The sequence below is a fragment of the Pelodiscus sinensis genome, chromosome 18 (genome assembly GCF_049634645.1).
Source record: "Pelodiscus sinensis isolate JC-2024 chromosome 18, ASM4963464v1, whole genome shotgun sequence".
NCBI classification, from domain to species: domain Eukaryota; kingdom Metazoa; phylum Chordata; order Testudines; family Trionychidae; genus Pelodiscus; species Pelodiscus sinensis.
In genome coordinates this window covers 22,707,811-22,721,746 of record NC_134728.1, presented here as the reverse complement: position 1 = coordinate 22,721,746, position 13,936 = coordinate 22,707,811, and the positions used below count along the sequence as shown (strand labels likewise).

At 44.4% G+C, this 13,936-nt stretch overlaps 1 protein-coding gene across 3 annotated transcripts in view; it reads right to left on the bottom strand.

Annotated features, from left to right (window-relative positions):
* Nucleotides 1–13,936, bottom strand: part of LOC102456414 (thyrotropin-releasing hormone receptor-like) — a 34,042-nt gene that overhangs the window by 16,725 nt on the left and 3,381 nt on the right. The gene's annotated exons all lie outside the window — the stretch shown is intronic.

Genomic DNA, 13,936 nt, shown 5'->3' with positions numbered 1-13,936 from the left:
ATTTAGTCTGACCTTCTGCTTAATGCTGGCCAGAGAATTTAATCACAAAATTTCTGCATCAAGCCCAACATTTCTGCCTGAGCTACAACATCTCAGGTTAAAGACTTGTTTTAAAGATTTCACATTTCCTTAAGCATGTTCCAAATGGTTTTTACCCTCACTGTTAATAATTCATATATTCACAGAGTTTAAGACCAGACAAAGTTATCAGTAATGCCCTGCATGAATACAAATTTCTATCTGTGATATTTGCACATAGAAATCAGTATCCACTGATCCTCAGGGCTATACTCCTGAGAACTGCAGCAACCAAATGAGAAGAATGTGATGCTATAGCTCCCAGGAGCCAAGCACCCCACACCAGCAGCTCAGCCTAGCCATGCAGCTGTACCGCCCCCAGTAGGCCATTAAATTTCACCCCATAATTGCTGAATGGTGCCCAATAAGGGTATGTCTACACTACAAAGTTAATTCGAACTAACGGATGTTAGTTCGAATTAACTTTGATAGGCGCTACACTAGCGCTCTGCTAGTTCGAACTTAATTCGAACTAGCGGAGCGCTTAGTTCAAACTAGGTAAACCTCATTCTACGAGGACTAAGCCTAGTTCAAACTTACTAGTTCGAATTAAGGTGTGTGTAGCCCCTTAATTCGAACTAGTGGGAGGCTAGCCCTCCCCAGCTTTCCCTGGTGGCCACTCTGGCCAACACCAGGGAAACTCTATTGCACCCCTCCTGGCCCCGGACCCCTTAAAGGGGCATGGGCTGACTACGGTGCCTGTGCCGGGTGCAAGCCTGCCAGCACCGAGCTAGCAGACCCTGCACCTGGCACGGCTCGAGCCAGCCACCCGATGCCCCCCAGCCCTCCCCCTCTTCCCGGGACCAGGATGGCGGCTCCCAGGAGCTTGACCGGGACCGCAAGAGGCGGGCACCCGCCTGATCTAGTGCGGACATCGTGGACTTCATCCACGACCTCCGCACTAGGCACAGGAAAGTGGCCGTCTAGGGCAGGAGAGCTGCCAGCCTGGCCACCCAGGAGCAGGTGTGCATGAAAATCAAGGTGGTCCACTGAGACCCCCGACCCTGAGCCCTGAGCTTACAATGGCCATACTGGGTCAGACCAAAGGTCCATCTAGCCCAGTAGCCTGTCTGCCAACAGCGGCCAACCCTAGGGACCCTGGAGGGGATGGACCGAAGACAGTGACCAAGCCATTTGTCTCGTGCCATCCCTCTCCAGCCTTCCACAAACTTTGGGCAGGAACACCACTCCTACCCCCTAATACCACTCCATGGACCCAACCTCCATCACTTTATCTCACTTCTCTTTAAACTCTGTTCTAGTTCTATCCTTCACAGCCTCCTGCAGCAAGGAGTTCCATAGGTTAACTATTTGCTTTGTGAAGAACAACTTTCTGTTACTAGTTTGAAGCCTGCTACCCATTCCTTTCCTTTGGTGTCCTCTAGTCCTTCTATTATGGGAATTAATGAAGAACTTTTCTTGATGCACCCTCTCCACCCCACTCATGCTTTTATAGACCTCTATCATAGGTCTATCAGGTGTGTTGTAAGCAAAACTCGTGAAGTCATTCTGCCGCTCTACTCTGCACTAGTTAGGCCTCAGCTGGAGTACTGTGTCCAGTTCTGGGTGCCACATTTCAAGAAAGATGTGGAGAAATTGGAAAGGGTACAGAGAAGAGCGACAAGAATGATTAAAGGTCTAGAGAACATGACCTATGAAGCCAGGCTTCATGAACTGGGCTTGTTTAGTTTGGAAAAAAGAAGATTAAGGGGGGACATGATAGCGGTTTTCAAATATCTAAAAGGGTGTCACAAGGAGGAAGGAGAAAATTTGTTCCTCTTGGTTTCTGAGGACAGGACAAGGAGTAATGGGCTTAAAGTGCAGCAAGGGAGGTTTAGATTGGACATTAGGAAAAAATTCCTAACTGTCAGGGTGGTCAAATATTGGAATAAATTGCCAAGGGAGGTGGTGGAATCTCCCTCTCTGGAGATATTTAAGAACAGGTTAGATAGACATCTGTCAGGGATGGTGTAGACGGAGCTTGGTCCTGCCTTGAAGGCGGGGGGCTGGACTCGATGACCTCTCGAGGTCCCTTCCAGTCCTATGATTCTATGATTCTATGATTCTATATCCCCCCTCAGTCTCCTGTTTTCTAAGCTGAGAAGTCCCAGTCTCTTTAGCCTCTCTTCATATGGGACCTGTTCCAAACCTCTGATCATTTTAGTTGCCCTCCCCTCTCCCACCTCCTTTTCCCAGTCTCCCCGAGTTTTGTTCAATAAAGAGAGATTCTATTTTTGACCACACGTTTTCTTTATTTTGTATATCAGGAAGGGGGGCTAGGGAAGGGTAAGTGGAAGGAGGTGAGGGAGGAATGGGGTACGAGCCCCCGATGGGGAGGACTGGGCTGGCTCTGTGGGCTTCTGGGGGTGGAAGCTCTCCTGCAGCCCCCCAGTTGCCCCCTCTCCCCAGATGGCAGCCTGCGGCAAGTGCAGCCGGTCTGATGGCCGAGTGCTGTGATGTGCCCAGTGTGGGCACTCAGGGCACTCCAAGACAGGACTGCTTTGCAAGCGGGGCACCCCTGAGAACTGTCTGTCCGGGGTGGGGGTCGGGTCCCTTTAAGCGCAGCCCTCGGCTAGCCTGAGACAGCTGCTCCACGCTCTAAGTCCTCATTTGATGCCCTGCCGGCACTGCTTCCGGCCATCCTTAACCCCGGTTCAGGGGCCACTTAATGTGGACATGCTAGTTCAAATTAGCAAAATGCTAATTCGAACTAGTTTTTTAGTCTGGATGCGTTAGTTCGAATTAGCTTAGTTCGAATTAACTAATTCGAACTAAGTTAGTTCGAATTAGCGCTGTAGTGTAGACATACCCTAACTTATTTAACTAATGCATAGATTGTGTTTTGCTGAAGTATATCTTCCAGAAAAGCATCCAGACCTGACTTTGAAGACATCAAGAGATGGATCACTTCTCTTAGCAGTTTGTTGCAATGATTAGTCACTGTCACTGTTAAAAACTTGTGCCTAATTTCTAATGTGATGTTGTCTTTAGTACATGGCATTTTCTCCCTGTAAAGATAAGTATAAACTAGAATCAAGTTACTGCTCAATCTTCTTTTTGAAAAGCTAAACAAATTGGACTCCTTAAGTTTCTCTCTGCCATGCATTTCCTCCAGCTTGAATCATTTCTGTAGGTCTTTTTTGCACTCTCCCCATTTTTTCAACATCCTTTTTAAAATATGAACACCAGAACTGGCTTCAGGAGTCCAGTATCAGTCTCAGCAGAGCCATATATATAGGTGAAATCATCTCCCTACTTAGGTTCACTACCCCCCCCCCCCCATTTGTGTATCCAAAGATTGCATGAACACTTTTGGACACAGCTCCATGGAAGCTCATGTTAAGTTGCTTGTGCACTATTACCCATAAACCCTCCTCAGAGTCACTACTTTCTAGCATGTGGTCTGCATTCCTTTTGTTCCTAGATGTATAACTGCATTTGGCTGTATTAAAACACATTTTGTTTGAATGAGTCCAGGTTACCAGGTGATCCAGATAGCTCTGTATGACTGCCTTGTCCTCATCATTTACTATTGTGCATATCTCTGTGTCAACTGAAAGTTTTGTCAGCAATGATTTTATCTTTACTGCCAGATCTCTGATGAAACAGTGTCCTTTATTCCTGCTCTGAATGTCTAGTTTCAATTTCCATCCATTGGACTCTTGCAAGATCAAACAATTGGGTCATGTTGTATCTGCTCCTGTCTCTCATGTTAGTCACAGAGGCCCTACTCCTGCAAATTCTTACACATGGGAGTAGGCCCATAGAATTCAAACATCCATGTATATTTGTAGGATCCAGGTCTTAGAATATCAGCTCCTCACAGCAGGGATCTGCATTCTGTTTGTTTCCTGTGAGATGCACATCCTGCCTGTGGGTAGTAGGAAGATAGCAAGTATTATCATATTTATCACTATGCTAGCACCCTCTGCAGAAGCACATTTATATTTGAAAATCTGCTGATTTCTACTTGCCTCCTTGTGTTTGTACCTACTTGGCAATTGTGTTTTTAAACAAACTCCTGAATTGCAGCTTCTGGTATCAACATTTCTGATACAAATGATGAGGTACTTGCTGAAGACCATCAGGAATATAAAAAGCTGTCAGTGCTTCTAATCTAGCTAGCCTGTGGAAAGCATGAATGGCAGATGGCCAATAATCCACACTTCCACCAAATGATTCATAAGCAAATGAGCCAATATCACTTGTGAAGCAGCATTCTATGGTGCTATTCAAGAGACACATCTTCCTAAAGCAAGGAATTGCCTTGTGGTTGGAAAGAGATGGGATGCCACCTGACATATCTCAGTGCTAGTGGTTTGACCTATTCCATAGAAAAGGGGACAGGAGACTGGGTTCTGGGAGCTAAGCATGCCAAGTCATGCTAGAGCTGTCACTACTTGATGGCAGCACAATTATCAGGGATGGAACAGACCTGTTAGGTGAAGTTCATGTCCTTGTCATGGGCAAGATCAGCCTTTTACTGCACTATCCTAAGAGGCAAACCCAGCCTCAATTTGAAGAATTCCAGTAGAGGGAACTTCAGCGATGGAGTTTCCCACACACTAATGCAACCTCCCTGTTCCTGTAGTCTAGCTTGCATTTTCCTTTACACCAGGGCTGGGCAAGATTTGGCCTGGGAACCGGAGCTGGCCGCCTAACACTTTGATCCAGCCTGCAGACTGCATCTGGCTGCTTACTATGTATATCCTGCTGCCCATGCCACTGAATTTCCAGGACGTAGGTCAGGCAGCAGGATCCTATTTAAATGGCTCATGGCTCCTAGTCGCGGCACTACCACAGCAGGGGCCAGAGCTCCAAGCCCTTTAAATAGCTGCAGTAATGCCAGGCAGCTTTGAACGGTGAGCCCTTTAAATTAGTAGCAATTTAAAGGGCTCGCAGCTCTGCCGCTCCCACGTTGCCTGGCAGCCACCTGGGGTTGCTATAGCTATTTAAAGACTGCCCAGTAGCACCGCTACCCCGGCAGAGGCTGGAATCATGAGCCCTTTAAAGAACTGCAGCGACCCCAGGTGGCTGCCAGGCAACATGGTAGCTGTGGGGTCAGGATCCCTTTGCTGTGTGTTTAATTCAAAGCCTCCAGCCTCCCGCCTCAACTCTGGAGGGAAACTAGTCTCCATCCCTGCCCCTTCCACCTCACCCCTTCAGGAGGTGGAGTCAGCCTGTGACTCAGTCTAACCTGAACTCCTTTGTTAGTAACCTGGCAGCAGCGGCAGCCAGATCCCTGGGCCCTTTAAATCACTGCCCAAGCCCTAAGTGGCATGGTCCAGGTGGCGTGGAGGGCTGCCTGGGGGAGGCCAGCCCTGCAGCCATGCCCTTTCCAGAAGACCCAAAGCCAAACCCCCTCTCTCATACATTGCCCAGGACCCAGCAGTCTTTCACCAGTCCTGACCCTCACTCATAGTCTAGTGAGTTAACCACTGGACCAGCCTTCTCTCTAATCTTATGTAGTTCCTGCATATTATGTTTTCATGTAAAGAGCAAGTGATGTGAAATTTTTCCTGTTGTCTCAGGTAACTTTTCACCAAGCTCTGCATAGTTGCCTTGCCTTACTTTTCCTCCTAGGAGGTTATTCCCCTCAGTACCTTCATTATCTTTGTTGCCTTTCTCTGGACCATTTCTAGTTGTTGTCTTTTCCACTGTCAGATGTCTCACACTGTCCATACAATTCCAAGAGCCTGATCCTCATCTCTGAAATCACTGAGAATTTTGTCTCTGATTTCAATTAGGATCAAGACTGAGCTGCAAATGCAACACCACCAGCCATGCTTGAAGAGAGACTTTTACAGCAATGCCAATACCAGTCATTCAACAATCATGTCAGGCCCTGAAATAGCATCAAGATTGGTTGAAAGAAGATATTCAGAGAGGGGGAAGGAGGTTAGGGTCTTTTATGTCTAAACCTCTAGCGTGAAGTTGTTTTTACACTTTCCGGTTTTTCTCCACAATCATGAGGGCTAGACACTTATTTTTTAGAAGTGTAAACTGAGATTTTCACATAATCACCTGACTGTAGGAATGGAGGCCTTAAGAAAACATTAAATATTACAACAGCAGTCTTGTTACTCCTTTGTCACAAAAATTATATAGTGCGATGCCTCTACTTAGATAACTCAATATGCGCACTGACTTAGAAACCAGATCCCATTGCAGGGAACGAGTTATCTCCAGCGCTAATCTGTGTTGTCTTTAAATTCCTCTCTTCCATCAGTAGCCCTGCATTGGGATACTCATTAATATTTTGCATGTTTCCAAACTGAAGCCTCATTATTCATTTCCCCATTTTGAGCTCTGCCTGTGTTCTCTCTGGTCTATCTTAGACGATTATACTGCTGTCCTTTACTTTACTACTAGAGCTCTCCTAGAGGTTTGCAGTATGTCTTTACTCAACAGCACCTGCAAATGTAATTCAGGTGCTCCTTATTCCTTCAGATCACTAGAAAGGTGTAAGAAACTAGCCTCAACGTCGAACAAGACACCTTCATCTCCTCATAAGTAGATACAGCATCATGAATAACCACAGTTCATACATGACCTATTAGCTGTCTTTCAATCCAGCTCACCAAATTTGCATCTAGATTAAATCTATTCAACTAATTCCAAACGGCATTGTGATGTGGGCTCCACGAAAGCCCATATTTATGATAGAGCACTCTTTCTGTTTATTCCTTCTGCAGCTGCATCGAAATAGCTACATGATTTATCTGGCTTGATTTTGGAGTATAGATGATGTATTGCTATGGATAACAGCACACAGTGACTCTAGTGGATAGAGTAAAGGACATGGAGTTGAACTCCCGTGGTCTATTCCTGGCTCTATCTTTTCACTCGGTATGTGTAACCAGGCAAGCCATTTAAGCTCCCCTCTGACTCAAATTAGCCATATAAAGAATGGGTGTGATGATCCTTTCATATGTCACATGGGCTTATATAAAGCTTACTTCAAGTAGGTAGAGCACTTTGAGATCTTTGAAGGATAAGAAAAAGGCAATGGAATTTTGGTCCCTTCATTACTGTAGAATTAAAACCAGTATTTGAAAACATAAGCAGCAATTCAAGGAAATGCTGACTGCCCATTTAATTTCACCTCGTATCACCTGTCTGAATACTAGTAAGTACAATGCGAAGCATATACTCAGCAGCACTTACATTCAAATTACATGGCAGCCTGTTCCCTGAAGCCCCACAAAGGTTATCACCTTCCAGACAGAAGACTGATTACTTTATTTCTGCTAAAGACACCTGATCCTATTCCCATTTGGAAGATAATTAAGAAACTCCCATTCACTTCAGTGGTGCAGGATCAGGACCTAGGTGAATTAGGGATATAAACACACATGCTTCAGGGCATAAGCAAAACTGTAGTGGAAGGTAAGAAGAAATTTCCCCTCAGAGGAAGTTATTCCATGACTGCCTACAATACCATTTTGTGCACTTTCTTCTTAAGTGTGGGTGTTGAAGTCATGATACTGGAGTAGATGGACCACTGCTGTGATCCAATATGGCATTTCCTATGTATATTCCTATGAACTGGGAACTAGCATATCAATTAAGCCTACAGGTGTAATTTCCTGTCCTACAGATTGAATTCAGAATGTTGGTGTCAGTGGAATAAATTGCAAAGGGAGGTTGTGGAGTCTCCATCATTGGAGGTTTTTAAGAGGAGTTAGACAAACATCTGTCAGGGATGGTCTAGATCACCAGTTTTCAAACTTGGGTCATGGGCTCACCCAGGTAACCCTCTGGTAGACCTGAGATCTTTATTTATTCAAGTGTCTGTAGCCACAAAGCCTTGCAGCTCCCACTGGCTGTGGTTCGCTGTTTCTAGCCAAGGGAATCTGTGAGGCTCCATGACAATGGATACTTGACTAAAAAAGATTTGTGGGCCTATCTGTGGCTTACCCAGGCAGGCCAGCGACCTCTAGATCATCCATGACAACCAACCTTCTTGGATGAAAACTGAAACAAAGAAGCCATTAAGCACCTCTGCTATTTCCACATGTTCTGTTATTGTTTTTATATTCTTGCTTTTACCAAACTTTCAGATACAAAAGAGACATTTCCACTGCCTCCCTGCAGAATGTTTTTACCTTTACAGGGCTATAAAGCCCTTCTTCTCAGCAGTCCTTTCCATAAAGAAGGCTTTGCCCTTGAGGCATCTCTAGAGTATTAACTTTATTGTTTACTTACAAACCTTACTTATTCTAGGGTCTGGAGTCAGCTATGGAAATTTCTCATCCTTGTACTGACTCTTAATTGTAAGATCACAACCCAGGCAGGTGTGATGGCAGGTACTCCCCCTAGTCAGTGTGATATAGAGCATGTATGTATTTAGCATTCAGATATATTGAACACCGTTCATATACAGCACCCTGAAATGGGAGTTTCTGGCATGTCTTCCCAGTCATTGTTTTTCCTCTAAGGTATTTAAGTGATATTTATAGCATGATAGAAATTCAGCAGCCTATTCTGGAGCTTAACTACTATTATAGAGAGTTTTTCATAAAATTTAACCTAAATCTCCTTTGTTGCAGATTATATCCTTACCTCTTCCGCTACCATCAGAGAACATGGAGAAGAATTGATCCCAGTCCGTATTTATAACAGCCCTTAAGATATTTGAAGGCTGTTATTAGGCTCACACTCAGTCTTCTTTTCTCAGTACTAAACATGCCTAGTTTTTTTAACCTCTCCTCAAAGATAAGGTTTTCTAAACCTTTAATGCCTTTAGTTGCTCTCCTCAGATGTATATTGAGTCTGTCCCATCGTTCCTAAAGTGCAGCACCCAGAATTGGGCATCATACTCCAGTCGAAGTCTCACCAGTGTTGAACAAGTGAAACAATTACCTCCTCTGACATTCTTGTTAGTACACCCCAGATTTAGATTAACCTTTTTCACCCTGTCTCACCCTATGGACTCATATTCAACTTGTGATCCACTATAATTCACATATCCTTTTCAGAAGTACTACCATGCTAATTATTCCCCATTTTATAGCTGTACGTTCATTTTTTTCTCCTTCCTGTCATATTTGGCATTTGTCTTTTTAAAATTGCATTCTGTTGATTTCTGACAATTCTCTAATTGCCAAGTTTTTTTTATCTCTAATACTGTCCCCCAAAATGCTTGCTGTCATTGCAAATTTTAAAAGCTCCATTATCTAAATAATTAATAAAATATGGAATAGTATTACATCCAGGACAGATACTTGAGTGACTCCACTTGATAGGTCCATGTATTTAGCTTATGCACCATTGATACCTTCTTTCTGAAAATGATCTTTCAGCTAATTGTATTTTACCATAATATAACCTTGTGACTCGGTGGACTAGGCCCGATGCCCTCGGCTGGAGGCTAGAGGCCTTGCCGCTTCCCGCCCCAGGGAGAAGAGCAGAAGAGAAGTCCTCCAAGCAGGATAGACTGGCTGCTTTTGCTGCAGCCAATCAAGGCCCAGCAGGCTGATATAAAATAAGCTGCTGGGCCAGGGCCTGGCAGTTCTTTCCTGGAGCTTGACCCAGCCAGGTCTAGGCTTTGACTGGGAGGACAGCAGCATCTTGGACAGTTCTGGGTACAAGCTGAACTCTAGACCTGGTTCAGACCCAGGTCCAGAGACTGAAGACTAGCCATCACTGGCTACTAAACTTTGCAGAACCCGGGACAGGGTGTGTGGAGAGCCGGACCTCAAAGCCCAGAGAGAAAGCTGGACAGAGCAGTTAGGGTTGCCAGATGGTTTCAACAAAAATGCTGTACACACTTGACATTACATCACAATCCACATTAGTTCTTATTTAGAAAATACTGGACATTTATATTTTCTGAATTTGTTTCCTGAACAGAAAGCTCAAATACTGGACTGTCCACTTCAAAACTGGACATCTGGCAACCCTTGGAGCAGTGGCTTGGGAAAGTGACCCAGGAGCAACATGCACTAGAGGCACTTAGCAGGCAACTGCTACTTACAGGGTCCTTGGGCCAGTGGGCAGGCCTGGGTCCCCCTGAGTCCACAGCAGCTGCAGCAAGGGGATAAGAAGATGCCTGGTCCCAGACAAAGGACCTGACACCTTTCAAGGACATATCTGCTCCTGGAGAATAGCCGGGCCAAAAATTGCAGACATGTCCTCCGCCACAAAGGGACACTCACAGGAGTGTGAACCATTTACAAATCTACACCATGTTTCCCTAGTTTGCTTCTGAGCAGGGGCAGCCCATGACTATAGGTGGACTCGACCGTCGCCTAGGGCGCCGCCTCAATGGGGCGCCCGGGGCGCCCGATGATGATATGACGGGATGCACGGGGTGCTCGATGATGATGTCAGTCCATTGACAGCCGTGCAGGTGGGGGCAGCGATCGCGCGTTCCGCCTGGGGCGCCAGCTGCCGCAGCCCACCTCGGGACTTTCCTGCTCCTGAGAATGTCATGTGGGTGGTACTGTATCAAAGCCTTACTAAAAACAAGGCATATCATGTCTGCAGCTTGTCCTCCTCCACTTAGCAGTAACTTTTACAATAGATGGTAAACTCTTTATGGCAAGGGCTGTCACTTATTATGTATATACATCACCTAGCTCAATAGAGCTCTAATGTGATTATGGCCTCTGGATGCTACTGCAATATAAATGCTAATAATAATAATATTATTCATGTTAGCTCATTGTCTTCTGAAATCTTCTCAAGTCCATTGAATTTGAAGCTGTGATGATTCCAAATATTATGCTGGATGCAATCAAGCATGCCAATAATCCTGTCATCTTTTTTGAAAGCAGCTCCCAATAGTATGTGTGCATTAAACAGATTTACTGTATTGCCCTGAAGTAACTATTACTCTCTGCCAGGTAAATGATTTCCCCCACCCACTGTAGACTTTCACGTGCATTTTCTCCCACCCCGAAAAAAGCAAAGCAAAGCAAAGCTGGAAGATAATACCACAAAACTATATTAATATTTAGCTCTATAACTCTGAACTGATAAACTCATCTGTCTCTGTCTCCTCTCTGCTGCTTTCTGTGAACTGTAATAAATGTATTAAGCTCTACGCAATTTGCTGTTTAAAAACTGGATGGCTCTCAGCTAGACATTAATGGGAAGATTTTCTACTACAGAGAAAATGGAAGATTGGCTAATGGAAGATCTAATGAGTGGAAACCAGAAGTAGTGGGAACAAGAACTATGACTGAATTTAAGGCAAAGTTTGGCATTGGCATAAATTACTTGGATATTTCATTTGAGAACTTGGGTCAGTCCATCTCCTGGCAGCTGATGGACCATTTCTCTATATGGGCCTGATTTGCTTCTCATTCTGCTTGACTTCTCTAGAGCTGTTCCCAAATTACACCATTAGAAGTGAAAGGAGAAGTAAGACCCTACAGTTCTCTCCAGCTTTCAGAGCATCCTTGATCTTAACATATGACTATGTCCCCTGTCAAATTTAACAATATCATGACAGGAAAGTTAGAAGACAAAAAAGCAAGTTTACAAAATCTTTCAGTTTTCTAATTTCTGAAAATGGAACTAGAATCAGCAAAGGAAGAGAAACATTTTCAACTGCAGCAACTAATAACCTGCAAAGATATACAAGCACTGGAGTTGAATGTGTGCGTTTGAGAGGGATGCCTATCACACCCCACTTCTGATTATCCTCTGGCTGATGTCCCTTAATATGGCTTCAGGTCTCATGTAGTCTCCCATTTGGTCATTCCCAACTGTGTTTTGTGGCGTTTCCCCTATGACTGCAGTTATCTTATTGCCTCCAACACTTGCTCTGGCTCTGCCGATATTGAGATCTTTTAGAGAGGGAAATAATGAGGAAAGCTCTTTAAAGTGATCTTTAACTAGGCACTCAATCTGAACAGAAAATTCTGGCTGTCAGTCTCAGGGCAGTGAAGCCTGAGCTACAGTTTGGAAGGTACCTTCCTGCTCACTGTCTCCCAATATTTCCGAAGTTTATTTCTCATCATAACATTTCTTCCAGTAAGGGGTCCCTGTGTCTCACCAAGTTGGCTCACCTGATGGATCACACTGCTTAATAATTCAGATAGATCTAGAAGGGGGCAGTGCAATCCAGACAGGGCTAGGAACGGGAGATGCATGGTCTCTTTCTGCTTTTGCCATGTGACTGTGGGCTATACTTTTCATATCTCTGTGCCTCTGTTTCCTCACTTATATGAGGGGTTAATGATACTGATCCACCTTTTTAAAATGCTTTAAGAGCTACAGGTGGGAAATAATAATAACTAATCATTAATATAATATATTTTATTTTATATATTTCATATCTCAGCCTCATTCAGGGACGATCAAGCACTGGCAGATCAAAAAGACCATTAGAAACCTGATACAAACCAGAGAGCCCTAGTCTCAGAATGTTATGGAGGTCTCCTTATAAACAATGCATTAAGGTGTGAACAAAATGAGACAGTGTGTTTGGACAGCAAATATCTTGAGTCTGCCTGCACAAGCGGAATCAACAGGTCTCCGCTGGGCGTACAGAGTCAATAATTGTTACTGAAGAGAGCTGAAAGTGTTATGTTGTGCAGTGCAAAGCTCCACAATTATCAAGCATAATCCCAAAAAGCATCACTTGCCTATTATTTACATGTCTACCCCACTTCCTTTCCTTTATTTCAAATGCTACCATTTCATCCAGTTAAAGAGACAGAGAGTTAAAGGAGAAAGATTGGAAACATATGCACACATACAATTTAGGAAATCCATATACAGAGTTCTATTCTATTGCACCTGGTATTTCACAACTGTCTCCTCTCTGAGATGCAGTGACTCACTCCCTGCTTGGATTCATTAGGCAGCTCTAGAAATGGCACCTGTTCCTATCGGGTCCTGCCTCCCTGCACCAGTGGAAAAGCTGTCTAATATAGTCAAAGTTCAGGTGTAAAAAGAGAAGTCATGTTGAGACGGGTAAAAAGATAGGCTCTACTTGGCTAAAAGCCCTAAGGAGCTAGCCATAGAAATTAACACCAGCATCCCATATCTAAGGTTTGTTTTAAAAAAATTCCCCTCATTTTGGCTGCATTTTTTTTAAGTTTCACAAATCCCAATGGCTCAATCGAACTTGAATGGGAAAGTGCTGCCCAACTTTTTCCTTGTGTCAGCTGCCTGTTCCGGGAGACTGACAGTCCCACATCGGGACCCTGTGACTGTTTACCAATGGGAGGAGGATAATAAGGTTTCAGATAATTATTGTCGAGCTAAAGTGCGGATTAGGCAGAGAATGAAAGCACATCCAGACAGAGCGGTGAACGCTAACAGGAACAATTTAGCCAAACAGGGACTAACCAGCAAAGAAAGGGAAACGTCTCCCTCTGCTGGAGGACAGCTCCTTTTTTTTTTACTGAAGGAGAGTTTGCTCCCCGGAATTAATTTGTATGCTATTTGCTCAGGAAAGAATGGGAATTTGAGCGTGGCACTCCGGTCTGGTGAGCTGGGTCCCATCAGATCGCCTCTTCCTTGGCGATTTTAAACTAGAAGGGTTAATTAACCATGATCCGTTTGGGAGTAAAGATCAGGTTACATTGTGATAACATCGACCACCCCTTTAATCATAGAGCACATTAGTAGCTAGCTTGCAACAATAACGTCTAGCCAGGACTGCTCCGTTCCTGCGGAATGCTTCCCTCTCTGGTGGTGCACAAGGCAACCGTTTCTCTGCCTTCTCCGCTTAGACAGGATCTATGGGATGCAAACCAATGTCCCTGGGTGGTCAGGGACCTTTTAAAAGAACTCAGCCTTTTTATCAGCTGTCGCTCCTTTTCTCCTCATTTCATTGCACAGGGAAGGGAAAGAAAACCTGAAATAGAAAAAAAGGCAATAGCACTATTCCTCTGCT